We start from the raw sequence: 17,765 nt of genomic DNA, 5'->3' as shown, positions 1-17,765 counted from the left end.
GTGCTGACACTGTAGATGGACATACGTCGATTCTGAGTAAACTATTACTACTGGCTGTAGTTGTTGGATAATGTTTTAAAGTTGTTTGATAATGTAAAGTTGCACTTATTTTATGTTTTTTATTATTTTGACAGTTGTAGAAATTCAAGTTTGAGTAAACAACTAACTGTCAAACATAAATTTCTGTGACTGTCAAAAAAATAAAAACAGTATTATAATATATGGGCAACATCAAATTATTGAACAACTTTAAAACGTTTCTGAAAAAATATTTCATCCATCAAAAACAGACAGCAGCAATAGCTTACTCAAAGTTTACATATGTTTTAGTGCAATAACAGGACTACTAAAAAACATACTGTCTACTAATACTCTCCCATTAGAATTCTTCCTGTGAGGAACGCAGAGGGATAGCATCCACACAACAAAGCCATTTATGCAGCATGACATGACTGCCCGTGAGTCCATTTCAATGTCAACCATAACATATGTGTGTGTATCTGTGCCATAGCATTGCAAGTGATGGAGGGCATTTTCAACATCTTCAACAGTGAAACATCATCAATAATGTCGTGACCATGTATGTGACTTAAAAACTCATTATTTTTGCTCGCATTGTTAAACTTCTAACAGTTGAAACCCGTCTGCGGGACGCACTGTGTACGGTATATCGAGCAACATTTGAGACTGGATTGAGGACTTCGTGGCAGGGAGGATGCAGCATGTTATCTCTTGTGGACAGTCATTGGTAGAAGAAGAAATAACTTCAGGAATGCCCCAGTGAAATGTGTTCAGAACTTCATTGTTCATACACTCATTGTTATAAAAGGAGCTGCACCCAGAGGGATCCAAGTGATCCACTGCAAACTGGGTGGGTACGTTGCACACATCAGCTATGCCGACGATTACTTTTTCTCCGTCGGCCACGCACTCAGGGAGCACAGATGGGGCCGTGATGGCGTAAGCATCGGTCAATGTAAGAGGTCCCCAAACAGCTGTGCCAGCCAGTATGACATTGGGTAGCATCACTGAGAGTGTCACCTGAACACGCACTGCGATCAGGCGACACTTTTGACACTAGGTTGCCCAGCGGGACAAGTTCAAGAGGGGATGCAGGAGGCCGGTTGTCCTTATATTGTTCTGTACACATGAAATCGTTGTACGTTACTAGCACTGCCTAATGTCGGTGACGAGTTGTTGAAGGCGCCGATAGGAAATTCTAGTGACGCTTCTCTCTCGTTAAAAAGGCAAAAAATGAACAGTTCTTCGTATAGAGAATGTGAAAAGCGTTTGGTGAAGGGTATCTGTGTATCAAATGCAACTACTGGTTACACGAAAAGTGTGCGAAAGTAAATCTAAAATTCGTCAGCGATGATTTTCCGTGGACGTGTCACGGTTGTTTACGTGATGAAACGGCCAATCTTGTAAGTGCAGTTGATACAAAAAATGAAATTATAAAGCTACTACAAAGTGACATTGAGGCATTAAAAACCGAAATTTCGACCATCGAGAAAGAAAACGATACAGTAATACAAGAAAAGAAGTCCTGTGTGTGTAAAAATCATCAAACGGAAAAGCAAGAAGTTCGCGAAAATACGAGTGAATGATAGGACTTTAAAAACAACATCATTTCAAGTGTTCCCATTGATGTCTTGGTAAACTCAGTAAGCCAAAAACCGGATTTTAAATATAAATGGAAGGTGGTGACATACAGCAAAAGGAAAAACAAGGCAACAGATACGCAACAAAAGGAAAATGACTTTTTAATAATTGGCGATTCACTGCTGAAGAATATTGCTGTCCCCAATTGCAAGATCGACATACAACCTGGAATTAGAACGCAACAACTCGGTAAACATTTTCAAAATATGGCAAATGCAAGACACGTTACTACAGAACCAGCTTCTGAAACCAGACATAACTATAAAGGGGTGTTTATACATGTTGGAACGAATTCGTTAAGGAGAAGCAGTGAGGAAGAAACGGCAAACGAAACAGGAAACATGATTTGTTCTACAAGAAATATGTATGCAGGATCTCGGTTGGTACTTGGCAGAATCGTAAACAGAAGGTCTGTGAGTGAAGAATATATCGCCAAAATAAACTGTGTTTTTAAGGGGATACGGAATCACCTATCCCCGCAATGTTAATATATGCCTACTATAGGGAACATTTTCTTACAAACTACTGGAGACAGAGAGGTAAAAATTTTACTGTATGTGCATTCATATGTTACAACAATACTGAAACAACAGTTTATTGTCAAAGTATTTTCTTACAGAGATATTGTACATTTATTTTTAAGTAAATTTTTTCCATCGCTTTTTACTAGACTATCACCCCTAAGTCTTTTGTAAATCAAGTAATTAAAAAATCGTTGTTTCAGTATGTAATAGGGACCTATGTCACTACGTCATAAAAATTTCAGACTTCTAGGTTGACCAGTACCTGAGATAATGTTCCTAGATGAAGTAAAAAGTAAACTTACGGGAAACGGAGAAAGAAGATTAAAACATTCCTGATCCGTAGCTAATACCCCCTTCACAGTCTTCATAATCATCTTCAAGTCTTCTTTTGGCACCCCTCTGCACCTGTCTTGCTTTTTTCACTAATGTCTTGATTATATTATCAGCATGCCTTAGTCTGTGCTGATCTAAAAAGAACATAGCACGTACCGTACGGGAACCAACACACATACCCAACTTTTGAAGGACCTGGCATTTAGTTATATTTCCAAGATTGAAGGTTGCCACAGCATCATACACACCAAAATGTAGTGTATTAATTCCGACAAACACTGTTTTTGGGAGACGATGCCATATCACACTATTCAAGCACTCGTTGGGGTTCTGCGTTTTTCCGTGAAGACATTTCATCAGAAGACTTCTGTCAGCCAGATCTCTGAAAATGGGCTTTATTTCTGCCATGATGGCTGATGGTAGACTGTGGTGGTGAATGTATTTCTCTCCTGTTGTTAGTCCCCTATTGTATTTACACCAGCTGTTTTCACCTTTGGGGCACAAACCATGTTGTGGATGCTCATCCGTGGATGCGGTGTGGAAATATAAAGCCCATATAGCTCTCCTCATTTCTTCAAGATTGCCTGTATTTTGCCTGATTGCAAGGCCATAGCAGTTCTGAATGTGGTCTATTATGGAATCAGTCAATCTTCCTCTGCCATCCAAGGTTTTCCCATCATCTAGTTTTTTCCCTTTCATAACCGATTTTAACCTTCTCAGCCTGGCACCCATTCTCTTCTGCACATGTCCTATACATTCAAGTTTGCTTATATTTACACTGTTCCCATATGGTTTGCTTTCCAAAACTTCTTTGAATGCTTTAGAGTCACCATCTCCCAGATATTTGACATAGCGAACATTATACCACTGTGAAGAGCGATGAAAAATTTTCTTCACCCCAGCAACCTCCATGCCAACACTACTACCATAATAATTAGCAATACAGTCATCACTGTGTTCATTTTTCAGCCTGCCTGTGCACCTACAGTATTTAGACATTATTGCAACATCAATAACCTTGCCAGTATCAACACTAGTTGCTGTTACAACACCATTGTTGGAGGTGTGGCCCCTTTTCTGCCACGTGCCATCAAACGCCACTGTGAGGTCACGACTGCCGTCATTTTCTTCCACTGCTTCTTCCACAGCAACCTGCATTGACTTCTGTGCTACATCTTCAACTGCAGATCCTAGTACATAATTGTAAGCTTCAAACTTTGAAGGTGCACTTGGAAGATTTAGAACACCACATAGCATATCACCAGCTGCTTTGCCCTTACCAATTGCTCGCAATCCATAAACTAACCTAATATTTACACTATAAAGTTCAGTTTTCTTGTATCCATTATTTACAGTTACTGAAACCGAACTTGGAAACTTACAGCTGTATTTACAAACACTGCATATTAAATTAAACTGGGCAGCCAGGCCAACATGGGATTCTACTTTCAGAGAAACGTTTCCATGACATTTTTTGCAGCACAAACTGTTTTCAAGAGCTTCACACAATATATTCGTATCAATGAGTTCAAAAACTTCATTCCCTCTATCAAGTAAATTATATTTCTCTTCCAAATCTCTTAGTTTTTTTATGAGAAGCACTGTTTTCATTTGGTGTAAGTTCGTTCGGCAAATCAGTAATAAGTGGATTCACATTTTCCAACAGTGATGATGATGAACTGCTTTGCTTTGCTAATGAATCATTATTTCTTTTCTTTTGCCAGTTCACACGCTTTTTAAATACTTTTGCTTTAGCTCTAGGCATTTTCACTGCGAAAAATGAAGCACTAAATACGAAATAACTCAACAACAACTACTTTCTTATATCACACTGTTTACAAAACAGTCCCGCCACAAAGTCAAAGAGTAACTTGAGGAAACCAGAGAGAAACATTTTCGGGCTACTAGTGTATAAATAGTCGCTGGAAACCGGGATATTTGAATTCATGTCACTTTAAAGGTACTGCCAAAAAGTTCATGGTCAGCCACGAGAGACGTGTATAACTAAAGCGCAATACCCGATCTCACAAATATATAAAAATAAAATAGTTATAATTGTAGTAGAGCTATGTATGATACGTCATTTTAAAGAGGAAACATGGCAGAATATAATACGCCAATAAAAAAAAATTCGATTTTTTAACCCAAAATCCGATTCCGTATCCCCTTAAGAACAATGTGATCATCTTGGGGCAGTTTTTATAGACACAAACAAATTCCTGAGTGAAAACTCGCTAGCGAAGGATGGCTTGCATTTAAATAGACTGGGGTCTGCAACATTTAGCAGAATGTTTTCAGATGTCTGCAAAATCATTAGAAGCAAGGAAAACTAGTAATATGGCCTGAAGCGGGTGAAAAATCATACACTCTAGCTGGAAAAGAAAAATATAAGCACCATACAAACAAAGACGATGCTTAAGAATTTGCCTGGGAATACACCTCAAAACCAACAAAAGAAAAATTACATAAAAGTACTTCATCAACATATTCAATACTTTCGTAACAAAAAATTAGAAGCAGAAGTTCTCCTGAGTGAAGTAAGACCAGACATATTATGCATCAGTGAACATGGACTAACTGAAATTAAAATACATAATGTTTCAATAAAGGACTACAAACTAGCTAGTTACTTCTGCAGATCTAAATATAAGGGTGGTGGTGTTTGTATGTATATTAAAACAGGTACTCTCCTAAAGAATGTAAACAGTGAAGCTGCTACATTGCCCATAGCTAGAGAAAAAGACTTTGAAGTTACTGGTATAGTGACAGAGGATTTTAGAGTGTTTTGTATGTACAGATCACCATGTGGCAATATTAGCATCTTTCTAAAAAAAAATGCTAGCTTATTGAGAATGAATATTAAGAGAAACCTTATTATATGTGGAGACTTCAACACTGACACGGGAAAAGACACAAAAATAAGACAGGATTTTGAAGAATTGTTAATACACCATAACATGAAAGAAACAATAACTGCTCCAACAAGAGTGACTTCACAAAGTGAGACAGTTATTGACAACATAATTACTAGTATGTGTAACTATGAGTTACATGTAGTTCAGACAGAAATATCTGATCATCATGGACAACTAATCAGCTTTTGCAGAAGTAATGACACAGTATCAGAACCAAAACAAACAACCAAAGAAATTAGGACCATCAAAATATCAACATCTTTAGAACAATGTTAAGTAAGGAAACCTGGAATGAAACCCTACAGGCCCAGAGTGTAAATGAAAAATATGATGCATTTATTTCAACAATTAAATACCATTTTAATGTAGCATTTTCCAAAGTAAAGAGACAAGAAAGGCTGCAAGATCAAACACAGTGGATTACCAGTGAAATACTAGAACAGCGACAAAAGCTGCAGGAACTGAGACAGATGGCCGAAGCGGAAAACTATAAAATGTTAAAAAATAAGTATAGAAAAACAATAAGAGAAGCAAAAGCCAGAGCAATTGACACCACCATAACGAACTCAAAAAACAAGGCAAAGGCAGCTTGGAATGCAATTAATGCTGAAAGAAAGGAAAAAGATGGGTCAAACAAAGAAGAAGATATTAGGCCAATTAAAATAGACAACACAGTGGTCACAGATGGTATGGAAATGTCAAACATACTGAATAATAACTATATCAGTGTAGTAGAAAACTTCAAATGGAAAGAAATAGTCTAAAACAGAAGAAGAGTATTAAGGTACCATGCAGTACTATGTTCTTAAGACCAGTCACGGAAGATGAAGTACGGAAAAATATACAGAAACTGAAGTCCAAGAAATCAGCTGGTGATGATGAAATATCAAATCGTGGAATAAAGCTGGTAACTGAGCAGATAATAACACCACTGCTGAACATAGCAAACTGTTGAAGATATCGAAGGTGGTGCCAGTGTACAGGAAAGGCGATAAGGACAACCCCAACAACTACAGACCAGTGTCACTTATATCAAGTTTCTCGAAAATCCTAGAAATGCTTATGTATACCAGATTAGTTAATTATTTGGACAAACATAACCTTCTCATACCTTCACAACATGGTTTCAGAAAGGGTAAATCTACAGAATCAGCAATTGCCACTCTTAACAGAATACATTTTACAGTCCTTACATGAAAAAAAGGTTGTCTCTGCAATGTTTCTGCATCTTTCAAAAGCATTTGACACCACTGACCATGAAATGCTGATACAAAAATTAGGCAACTATGGCATTCGACGGCAACCAGGTGAATGGATAAAATCATACTTGTGCAACCACAAGCAGTATGTCTCATTAGGCAACTCATACCAGTCAGAAACCAAACCCATCAAATATGGAGTGCCGCAGGGTTCGGTAATGGGGCCATTGTTATTTAATGTGTTTGTTAATGACATAGGTTTTGAGGAGGAAGAAAAGAAAATATTGTATGCTGATGACATGACAATACTAAATAGTGACCAAAATATGGAACAGCTTGAGAGAAGAGCATACGTATCTGCAAATGTCGCAGCTCAATGGCTTTTGGAAAATGAACTGGTTATAAATCTAAAAAAGACTATGTTTGCAGCATTTAAAAACAAGGAGAAGGCTGTAGACATGGATTTAGAGGTTGGTGGAACAAGGCTGGAAGAAGTAGAATCTGCTAGATTCTTAGGTATTCTTGTGGATAATGAACTTAAATGCAAAAAACATATTAATAATGTCTGTAAGAAACTGAGCTCTGTCATATTCTTAATGATGCAGCTATCACAGTATTCAGACAAGAACCTTCTGTGTACAGGAGTGACTGTGTGGGGAAACTCAAACAAATAAGAGACAAAACGAGTGTTCACATAAAAAAAAAAAAAATTGGACCATTTTAAGAAGAAAGAACTCTGAAACGTGCAGAAACTGTTTCAAGAAGTTAGGTATCCTAACTTTTTTGTCATTGTATATATACAAAACAATAATTTACATCAGAAAAGGTAGTGAGGACTGGATTACAAATGCTAGTGTACATGCCCACAATACAAGAAGGAAGAATGAAGTAAGGAGCATACCCCACCGACTGGCAGTGCTAGAAAAAGGACTCCAGTACTCTGGTATCAGACTATTAAGAAGTCTGCCGAAAAACCTGCAAGATAGTGTACTTGACAAAGACTTTCCAAAGAAACTTAAAGACTATCTCATTGAAAAAGAGTTTTACAGTGTTGCAGAATACTTATGCCATTAAATTTGTATATATTGTTATTCATTATCAATTCTGTAAAAATGTAAGCTACAGGGGTAGAAAAATAAGTGATAATGAATGTTACTACTTTGACATGGCCTATATTATACGTACACAATGTAATCTTACAGGATCAAATAAAATTCAATTCAATTCAAAGGCACACGCGCACATCATGTAGGATCCGGATGCCCGACACGCATTACGAGGAGAGAGCACCAAAGCATTGTTCACTACATGTGAGCAGATCTGACAGCAATTATAGGGGCCATCTGGTGGGCTGTACTGCCTTCTATGTGACATCCTTCAAGTGCTAGTGCTATTGTCAAGTGGGTGCACACACAGAGCTCACTGCACGCCCCCTGTTTCGATGCCTGCCACTCACACCCCAAAGTGTCGTGCCCATCTTACCTCGTGACCCGGTATGTCATTGACAGCGAGTGCTTATCAAGGATGAGGGTACCGTCCCGAAAGCCCCAGAGACGTGTGATAGGACCACTGTTATTCTCTACACGTATAAATGATTTGGCAGACCGGGTGGGTAGCAGTCTGCGGTTGTTTGCTGATGATGCTGTGGTGTATGGTCAGGTGACAGACTTGAGTGACTGTAGGAGGCTGCAAGATGACTTAGACAAAATTTCTAGTTAGTGTGATGAATGGCAGCTAGCTCTAAATGTAGAAAAATGTAGGTTAATGTGGATGAGTAGGAAAAAAAAACAGTAATGTTTGGATACAGCATTAGAACTGTCCTGCTTGACACAGTCGTGTGATTTAAATATTGAACATAATGTTGCAAAGTGATATGAAATGGAATGAGCATGTGAGAATTGTTGTGGGAAAGCTGAACGGTTGACTTCAGTTTATTGGAAGAATTCTAGGAAAGTGTGGTTCATGTGTAAAAGAGACCACATATAGGATGCTGGTGTGACCTATTCTCGAGTACTGCTCGAGTGTTTGGGATCCGAACAAGATCGGATCAAAGGAAGACGTCGAAGTAGTTAACAGGCCGGCTCCTAGATTTGTTACCAGTAGGTTTGAACAACATGCAAGTGTTATAGATATGCTTTGAGAACTCAAATGGAAATCCCTGGAGGGAAGGCAACATTCTTTTCAAGGAACTCCACTGAAAAAGTTTAGAGAACCAACATTGGAAGCTGACTGTAGAACGATTTTGTTGTCTCCAACATACATAGAACATAAGGACCATGAAGAGAAGATGCGAAAAAGTAGGACTCATTTATCCCTCGTTCTAGTTGCAAGTGGAACAGGAAAGGAAATGTTTAGTAGTGCCATGAGGTACCACCACACAATATATGGTGGATTGTGGAGTATTGATGTAGATGCAAACATAGATGTGATGGCAATGATGAAGATGGAGCCCTGCAGACTGGCAGTAGGGCATCTGTAGTGATGAGCCCCACTTCTATCTTGGAGGCGGCAACCACTTGGTCCGTGTCTAGAAGTGCAGTGAAGAGCACCAGAGAGGGCAGTTTGTGGTCTCCTGTCACACATCCCACCGGCTCAGTGTGGGAAGAACTATCCTACGGTGTCCATTCACTGTTAATGTTCCTAACGGGATTCGTGATAGCCATACGATACACGGATGAGGATCTGCAAGAAGTAGTTCTGCTGTTCATAATTGCCCATCCCCTACTTGAGCAGGACAGCCCTATCCCCATACCGCTGCCACCTCCCGAGCATGCCTTCTACATATACCTACATACTGTGCCAACCACTGTTAGGTGTCTGGCAGAGGGTACCTAGTACCACTACAAGTCACTTCCTTTCCTGTTCCACTCACAAATAGAGTCAAAACAATGTCTGTCTGTACGCCTCTGTATAGGTCCTCATTTCTATTATCTTATCTTTGTGGTTCGTACGTGAAATGTACCTCGGTAGCAGTAGAATTGTTCCACATTCAGTTTCAGATTCCTGTTGTCTAAGTTTTCTCAGTAGTTTTACTCAAAAAGGGAGTTGCCTTCCCTCCAGGGATTCCCATTTGAGTTCCCAAAGCATCTCATTAACACCTACTTGTTGTTCTGACCTACCAGTACAAATCTAACAGCCTGCCTCTGTAATGCCTCAATGCATTCCTTCAATTCACTCTGGTTTTGATCCCAAACACTCAAACAGTACTCAAGAATAGATCGCACTAGTGTCCTGTAAGCCATCTCCTATACAGACGAATCACAATTTCCTGGAATTCTCCCAATAAACCGAAGTCGACCATTCCGCTTCCCTAACAGAGTCCTCACATGCTTGTTTCATTTCATATTGCTCTGCAGTGTTATGCCCGGATATTTATACATTGTGGCTATGTCAAGCAGGACATTCCTAATGCTTTATACAAACATTATTGGTCTGTTTTTCCTTCCTGTTTGCATTGATTTGCATTTTTCTACATTTAGAGCTGGCTGCCGTTCAGAATACTAACTAGAAATTTTATCTAACTCATCTTGTATCATTCTACAGTCACTCATCTTTGATGCCTTCCTGTACACTACACCACCATCAGTAAACAACTGCAGATTGCTGCCCACCAGATCATTTATGTGTATATAAAATAACAGCAATCCTATCATACTTCTCTGGGACACTCCTAAGTATATCCTTGTCTCTGATAAACACTCACTGTCATTGACAACATACTGGGTTCTATTACTTAAGAATTCTTCAAAACACATATCTGGGAACCTATTCCATTTGCTTGTACCTTTACTAACAGTCTGCAGTGGGGTATCAGAAATTTAGAAATATGGAATCTGCCTGTGCTCTTCATCCACAGTTCGCAGTATATAGTGAGAAATGGGTAAGCTGAGTTTCGCTCGAGTGATGCTTTCTAAATCTGTGCTGATTCGTGGTGCGGAAGTTTTTCTATCTCAGGGAAATTTATCATATTTGAACTGACAATATGTTCAAAATTATGCAGCAAACTGATGTTATGTTAAGGTCTTGCATTTGTGGTACTCTGCAATGGCTAGCCGCACTGCCCAATCTCTCTCTGGTCAGGAATATGTGGGATGCCATGGAGCATGGACATCAGAAATTCACCACCACTTACTGTTCTGTAGGAGCTACACTCTCAGGTGCAAGTGACTTGGGATGGAGTATCTCAGGATGACACCTGAGACCTATACAACTCCATGCCACGCATCTTGATATTTGTATTCGCAACCATAGGTCCTGATGCCATACTAGCATGTATGCTTTGTGGCTGTGTAGTAGAATACCTATTGCCTCTCCCAAGTTGAAAGTGTAATGATTTTCTAAATGATGTGTGGTACCATCTACCTGTCTGTAAACAATGATCGCAATCTGCCTTGTCCTTCTGGGTTCAGCTCTTTTTATGACAATGAGTGTATTACATATACAATATTAGTATCAAAATTTTTACAGCGTAGCAAGATAAATGTCTATGTATGCTACCAGCTGCTGTATAAACTTTATTGACATGTGTTCCAATTAAGTTTATGCAGCAGCTTAAGTTGTATATAAACATATCCTTTGTTAAACAATATTTTTAATAATCTCAGATCTTTCTGCAGATCATGCAGTTATCTATACTGAAGTCCTATGTAAAAGATCTCCACAAATGTGGTATCCATTCAGATCTTGATAAGATTTCAAAGTGATGGAAAGATTGGCAACATGTTTCAGATGTTCATAAATATAAATCTGTGCACTTAAATATGTGTGGTAAAGACGTATACTATGACTACAGTGGCAATGGTTCACAATCTGAATCAATCAACTAGTATAAACACCTTGGCATAGCCATTTGTATAGATAGGAAATTAAGCAACCTCATAGGGTTAGCCATAGGTAAGGCAGGTGAGAGACTTTGGTTGCACTTAAATATGTGTGGTAAAGACGTATACTATGACTACAGTGGCAATGGTTCACAATCTGAATCAATCAACTAGTATAAACACCTTGGCATAGCCATTTGTATAGATAGGAAATTAAGCAACCTCATAGGGTTAGCCATAGGTAAGGCAGGTGAGAGACTTTGGTTCATTGGCAGGATACTGGGAAAATGGAATCAGTCTATAAAGGAGACTGTTTACAAATCACCTGATGCAGTCTATGCTAGCAGGTTGTTCAAGTGTATTGGACCTGTTCCAAATAAGACCAGTGTATGCTAATTATGGTGGCATGAAGGGTCACAGGTTTGTTCGACTGACTGAAATGTGTCAAGAAAATGTTGAAAAACTTGTGATTCATTCATATCATGGCATACATTTGAAATCCATTTAGTATGCATACAGAATACATGTCAAAAATTTATAATACAGTTGCAATGATTTTTACAATAGTAAATAATAGTACTAAAATAAATAACAACATTAAAGCGACATTTCTTCAGATATGTAACATGTTGCATCTGGCTGAAATTCCTGGATTGTCGTATAAAGATAAAGAAAACTGTTCACAGTAAGGACATATATATATTGTCCAATCAGTTAGGTCATTGTAGAAAAATCCTTCAGTATGGTATAAAGGGTGCTGTTTCGAGTCCTGTGCAATTTTTCGTTTGAATGGTCCTGGTGGCAGACTTCTCAAGGCATTATGTTGAACAGGTTTAGGGCAACTGTTTCCAGACACTTGAAGAAAGATGCAAATTATCCCATGAAAGCCTATTTAAAAAGTTTCGTGAACCAATTAAGAGAAAAATCTAGAGATAGTCTTCACCTCCTACATATTGCTCTCACAAGGGCAGTGAACACAAGGTTAGATTAATCACAATACACACAAAGGCATTTAATTTGTTATTCTTCTGCACTCCATACATGACTGAAACAAGAAGAAATCCTCAGATGTGCTACCTTGTGTCCTCTTGCCATACACTTCACAGTGATTTCTAGAGTACTAGTATGTACTAAATTACTACAACTCCTTCGTATAACTCTTGTTGGGACTGCGATGAAAAAATTGGAGTAATTACTGAGCGCAGAGGGGCAATAAACCAGGAACTGAATATGTTTAGGTTGAGTAGAAACTTTACTATCTCACAGTATTGCTTCCTGTATGTTGCATTTGGACTACTGGCTAATATAAATGCAACAGTCTGGGCAATGAAAGCTGCAAAACATTGGACAGGAAAATCTTGATTTTTCATTCTGCCAAATTATTGCTTGGTTCTCAACTCAATTACGGTAATGCTATATTTTAGAGTGAAGTGAGAACCTATACCTCATCCTGGACTGTGGCTAACTCTTGCCCAATTATTATTGGACTAATAAAGATATGTATATTGTAGGGCCGATGTTGTTAAAAGATATGCTTGCTAATTAACTGCGGTACGTTGGATAATAAAGAGAAATGGATAATAAAGAAAAATAGATGAATTTAGTTTTGGTAAATTCACCTTCAATTACTACTTCGGAATACAACTAACGACCACAGCGAAGTTGCCAATGGACACGGTGACTGTAAATGGGCACTGATGAGAGTGACTGTAAATGGGCAATGCATTTACGGCCGCTTCCACCAGCTGCCGCGCCGAATGTCTACTTAATTTGAGCGATTAGTACAATCCCTAAGAATCACTCACATAGGATTCGAAAGGGCAAGATTACATTAATTACAGAGGCATCTAATCGCTCATTATTCCAAACGCCCTGTACGCTAATGTTTGTATGTTTATATATAAAAATTCGCGTACGGGGCGTGGGAAGAATGTTTAGATGCCTCTGTGCGCGGTATAATTAATGTAATGGGATGGGAAGAAAGCCTAATAACTGGTACAATGGAAGCTACCTTCTGCTATCCACTTTATAGTGGTTTGCAGAATATACATGTGCATGTAGTAGTATTAATTTATGCTGGAGTCTGCTTGAGAATCTCAAATTGTTACACTAGTCGATACTCGATATCGACATCGACTCATTATTGGTCCATTGTTTGCCCGGCCATGTTGACGGGGTTTGGCGGTGTTGTGTTTGGAAATTCGAAATCAATGTTGATAAATTGAGTTTTTGCGGATTTGATTCAATACACCCAAAGTGTAAAAATATATAGCTGCACAATTTTAAGCTGTGCACTCATTGGTGTAGGAAGAATCGTACATTTGCTGACGAAGACTTTTGTTTCAGTTTACCTTTGAAAACATCGCACAGATATTGATTTTAAGAATGAAGTGAGTCTTACCAGTTGCTAATATTATTATTTATAGACATTTTTATATGATTTGATATTGTTCACAATAAGAGAAACAGCTGTAATGCGATCTCTTCGAATTAAGCACGAATTATGAAACGCTTTTGTGTCGATTTGAACACAGCTGTTCATTTTCCATTTTTAATCAGAAATGCGTAATTCCTACAAGTGCGAGTGTTCATGTTGTAATCGCCGTTGTGTTGTTTGTACTACGTGTGAGAGTACTAAAACGCTGCGATTGGTATAAAAATTAAAATTGGGTTGTTATTTGCGTTATGCGTCTCTGGCTGTTTAGCGCCGCATTTCGTTCACGACTTTCCCGCATTACGATAGAAGAGGTAACTTAAGCTATCTTTGACTGCACTTTTCATGGAAAATCTCTCCAATGCCCGGCTTACTATTTCATGAAGGAGTTATATTCTCTCGTACTATTTCAAATACGCGTATGTGTATGGAAATAGATTTTGTTCTCTACTGTTTGCAACACGTACACTTGGTTGTACTGAAGGCGTAATGTAGTGTCGTACAACCGTCTTATATTCAGATACTGCTAAGTTTACAAACTGAAATTATCTGTTGACAAAATGTCGAAGAGACATTACTTTCCCAATACCATTTATCTATAGTTCCATTTCAAGGTGTAAATTGTGTGTCATTATTTTGGGGAAATATTTTTAATTTTCCATCATAATTTGGAATAAGTGTACAACCTCCTAAGTGTTTTACCTTTCTTCTTTCTGTTCCTCAGTAATGGTTTTGGGAGTCGTGAAAGTCATAAGAAAAGGTGTTGAAGGTACTTCATGTCTCATTTAGTTCAACATGAAATGAGATGCAAGCACGTTTTGAGTTACTGAAAATTTGGCTCTGTACCACGTAAGATTTAATATGTTGAATGAGAAATGACTAACATCTGTTACTACCAGTACATAAGAAAGTGGAAAAGTGTTAGCTAATGCTTTGTAGGTACATTGTACAAAACAGTTCTGTGTTTTGTTTATTTCTCTGCAAAATAACTTATTATTACTTTCAATAATCATAGGAAAAGCAATAATAATCAAGAATTTTGCTGAAGATTAGATTAGATTCAGTTTTCGTTACATGAACCCAAAAATGAGACGATTCTACTGGGTGTGGAACATGTCAGAAAGTTTAACATAAAAAACACAGAACATTTGAATATAATATTTTTAAAAAACATGGTTGTGGCAACTAACTGATTAGAACATAGTTTGTATATTACCGAAGCCAGTGAAAGTATCACGACAACCGTTTTTATATACATAGTGTGGTCTAGTTATATTATATTCCCATTGGTAACTTTCTTTTACCCACTGATATTTTCAAGTTTTTAAAATGTAGAATGTTGTTTATTCGTCTCGCAATGTAAGTTACAAATCAAAGATTTTTGTACTGGAGACACGTCAAATTACTTCAGAAAAATAAAGATATAATAATCAACACATATAAGCAGACATTTCTGAATTTTTAGATATGAACAACTTAACAAGAACATATATAACACTTATGATCATTTTACAGCTTGCAATACAATTTCTACAATATATTTACAATTTATTATGCAATACATAATCTGTATTGTTTCTTTTCTGTTCAAATTTCCAAACTGTCCTGCATGAATTCTTCAATTGAATAATAACATTTCTACACTAGTCTATTAAATAACAGTCTTTTTAATTGGTCAAACTCCATATTTGACAGATTTGTGTTATTTATTTTATTGTAAATTTTTAATTTTGTATGTAATGGTGTTTGAGCATAAAGTTTTAAATTATCAGAGGGAAGTTCGAAACTGTGTCTCCAATGAGTACTGTAGTTGTGGTTGAAATCAAAATTGTCAAGTGAGTTTTGATTTTTACACATGAAAATAAAAATTTCGTAACGGTACACAGAAGGAACTGTTAGTATTTTTAATTTTTTAAATAATGGGCGACACGATGTTCTTTTTTGGACTAAACTCATATGTTTATTATGATTCTCTTTTGAAGTGTAAGTAATCTCAGGCTGTTTGTATAGAGTTTTCCCAGAAAATTATTCCGTATTGAATTATAGTTTCAAAGTAGCTGTGGTAGATTATCTTCCTGGTGTCCATAAGGGTGGAACCTAATAAGACATTAATCGCATAAGCCAGGCTGTTTAGTTTGTTTGCTATGAAGTCTACACATGCCTTCCAATTTAAATTTGTGTCAAGATTTAGACCTAGAAATTTTGCATGACTTGCTTCAGTCATTTCCTGATAGCCATGCACTATTTTTATGTGATATGCTGATGATGTTTTAGCACTGAACTGCTCTAATTGTGTTTTTGTGACATTGAGTTTTAATCCATTTTGCTGAAAACATAATTGTAGGTTTCCCATTATATTTTCCACAGTATCATGAATTTATTCTAAATTATCATTTTCAATTAAAACAGAGTGAACATCAATGCTTAAAGGTAAATAATTTGTGTACAGCAGAAAAAGATAAGGCCCTAAAATTGAGCCCTGCTGGATCCCTGTACAAATCTTTTTCCAGTCTGAGAATATTTTTTTCCATTTGAATTTAGAATAACTCTCTGTTTTCTTTCAGACAAATAAGATTTGAACCACTGCGGTGTCTTGTCCATGATTTCTTACCTCTCTAACTTGTGTAGAAATGGTAAGTGATTGACCGAGTCAAAAGCTTTGGTCAAATCACAAAAAATACCTGTGACCTTTTTACCCTTGTCTAAAGCAGAGCTTATCTTTTCAGTAAATTCCATGATAGCATTTATTGTATTTTTCCCCATTTGAAATCAAAATTGATTTTTAACTAGGTCTATACGTCATTTTCTATACGAAAGTTTTCAAGATGTTTTGCAACAATCCTTTGTATCATCTTAGCTAAAACTGGCAGCAGGGAAATAGAGCGGTAATTTCCCATGTCATCTGGTGAGCCATTCTTGGACAATGGTATTATTTCAGCATATTTTCATCCGGGAAATATCCTTCCTCAAATGACTGATTTATAATTTTAGCCAATGGATAAGAGATGATGTTATAAACAGCCTTGACTACAGTGGTTGGAATTTCATTCCATCCAGCTGATTTCTTGTTTTTAGAAGACACTATAGCATCTTCTACACCTTTTGGGATAATTCTTTTGAATGTTTTAAGGCATGCATTTTGTTTTATAGGTAAAAAGTTGACATCTACCTTGTCCAGGTGGGCTGTGATATCTACTTCTGATTTTGCCACATTTATGAAAAAATCTTTGAAACAGTTGACATTTGAAAAGAATGTATAATTACATCATTTTAATTTGAACAATTTGTTCCCACTTGTTGTTTACTCTCAACTCAGACTTGACGACACACCAAATTACCTTTGATTTATTTTCATTTTTACCAATATACATGTTGTTAGCCAATTTTTATGCTGCTTGTACAACTATTTTGAATGTGTTCGTATATCTCTTTACACACCCCACAAAGTCAGCATTTTTGTTATGTTTTAACTCATTTGGAAGCTGTCTTTTCCTGGCAATAGATACTTTTATTCCCAGTGTAATCCAATTTATTTTATTGGCCACTTTTGGGTGTAGTTCTTAGTTCGTTGGAAAATATATTTACATTCTCTTTGCTAAAGTTCCATTTAAAACGTTTTCACGTATTTTGGTTTCCCTATTTTTGGAAGCTCTATGAGCAGTGCTGAATGATCTGATATGCCTAAATCTAAATAGACATTACTTCCGTCCTCAAACTGATGAAAGGTTTTAATAACGAGAACACCCCTACCAAAAACGTCTATATTCCCATATAGCTGCTGATATTTTGATAGTTGAAGTAGGCAAGATTTTATGACATTATGCTGAAGATTAGATGGGTAGATCACATAACTAATGAGGAGGTATTGAATAGAATTG

General features: G+C 37.2%; 1 protein-coding gene across 3 annotated transcripts in view; it reads left to right on the top strand.

Moving 5' to 3' along the window:
• The window catches only part of LOC126213511 (zinc finger protein 227-like), a 129,056-nt gene that overhangs the window by 39,149 nt on the left and 72,142 nt on the right, over window positions 1–17,765 (top strand). Inside the window, exon 1 of one of the 3 annotated variants that reach the window (XM_049941340.1) lies at window positions 13,618–13,843. The exons of 1 other annotated variant lie outside the window; for it this stretch is intronic. The gene's annotated coding sequence lies outside the window, so the exon portion shown is untranslated. Of the gene's footprint in view, window positions 1–13,617; window positions 13,844–14,180; window positions 14,202–17,765 lie in introns of those variants that run through there. One more of the 3 variants, XM_049941342.1, reaches the window with a different exon arrangement.

Source organism: Schistocerca nitens, chromosome 11, assembly GCF_023898315.1.
Source record: "Schistocerca nitens isolate TAMUIC-IGC-003100 chromosome 11, iqSchNite1.1, whole genome shotgun sequence".
Taxonomy (NCBI): domain Eukaryota; kingdom Metazoa; phylum Arthropoda; class Insecta; order Orthoptera; family Acrididae; genus Schistocerca; species Schistocerca nitens.
This window is presented reverse-complemented; position numbering and strand designations above follow the sequence as displayed.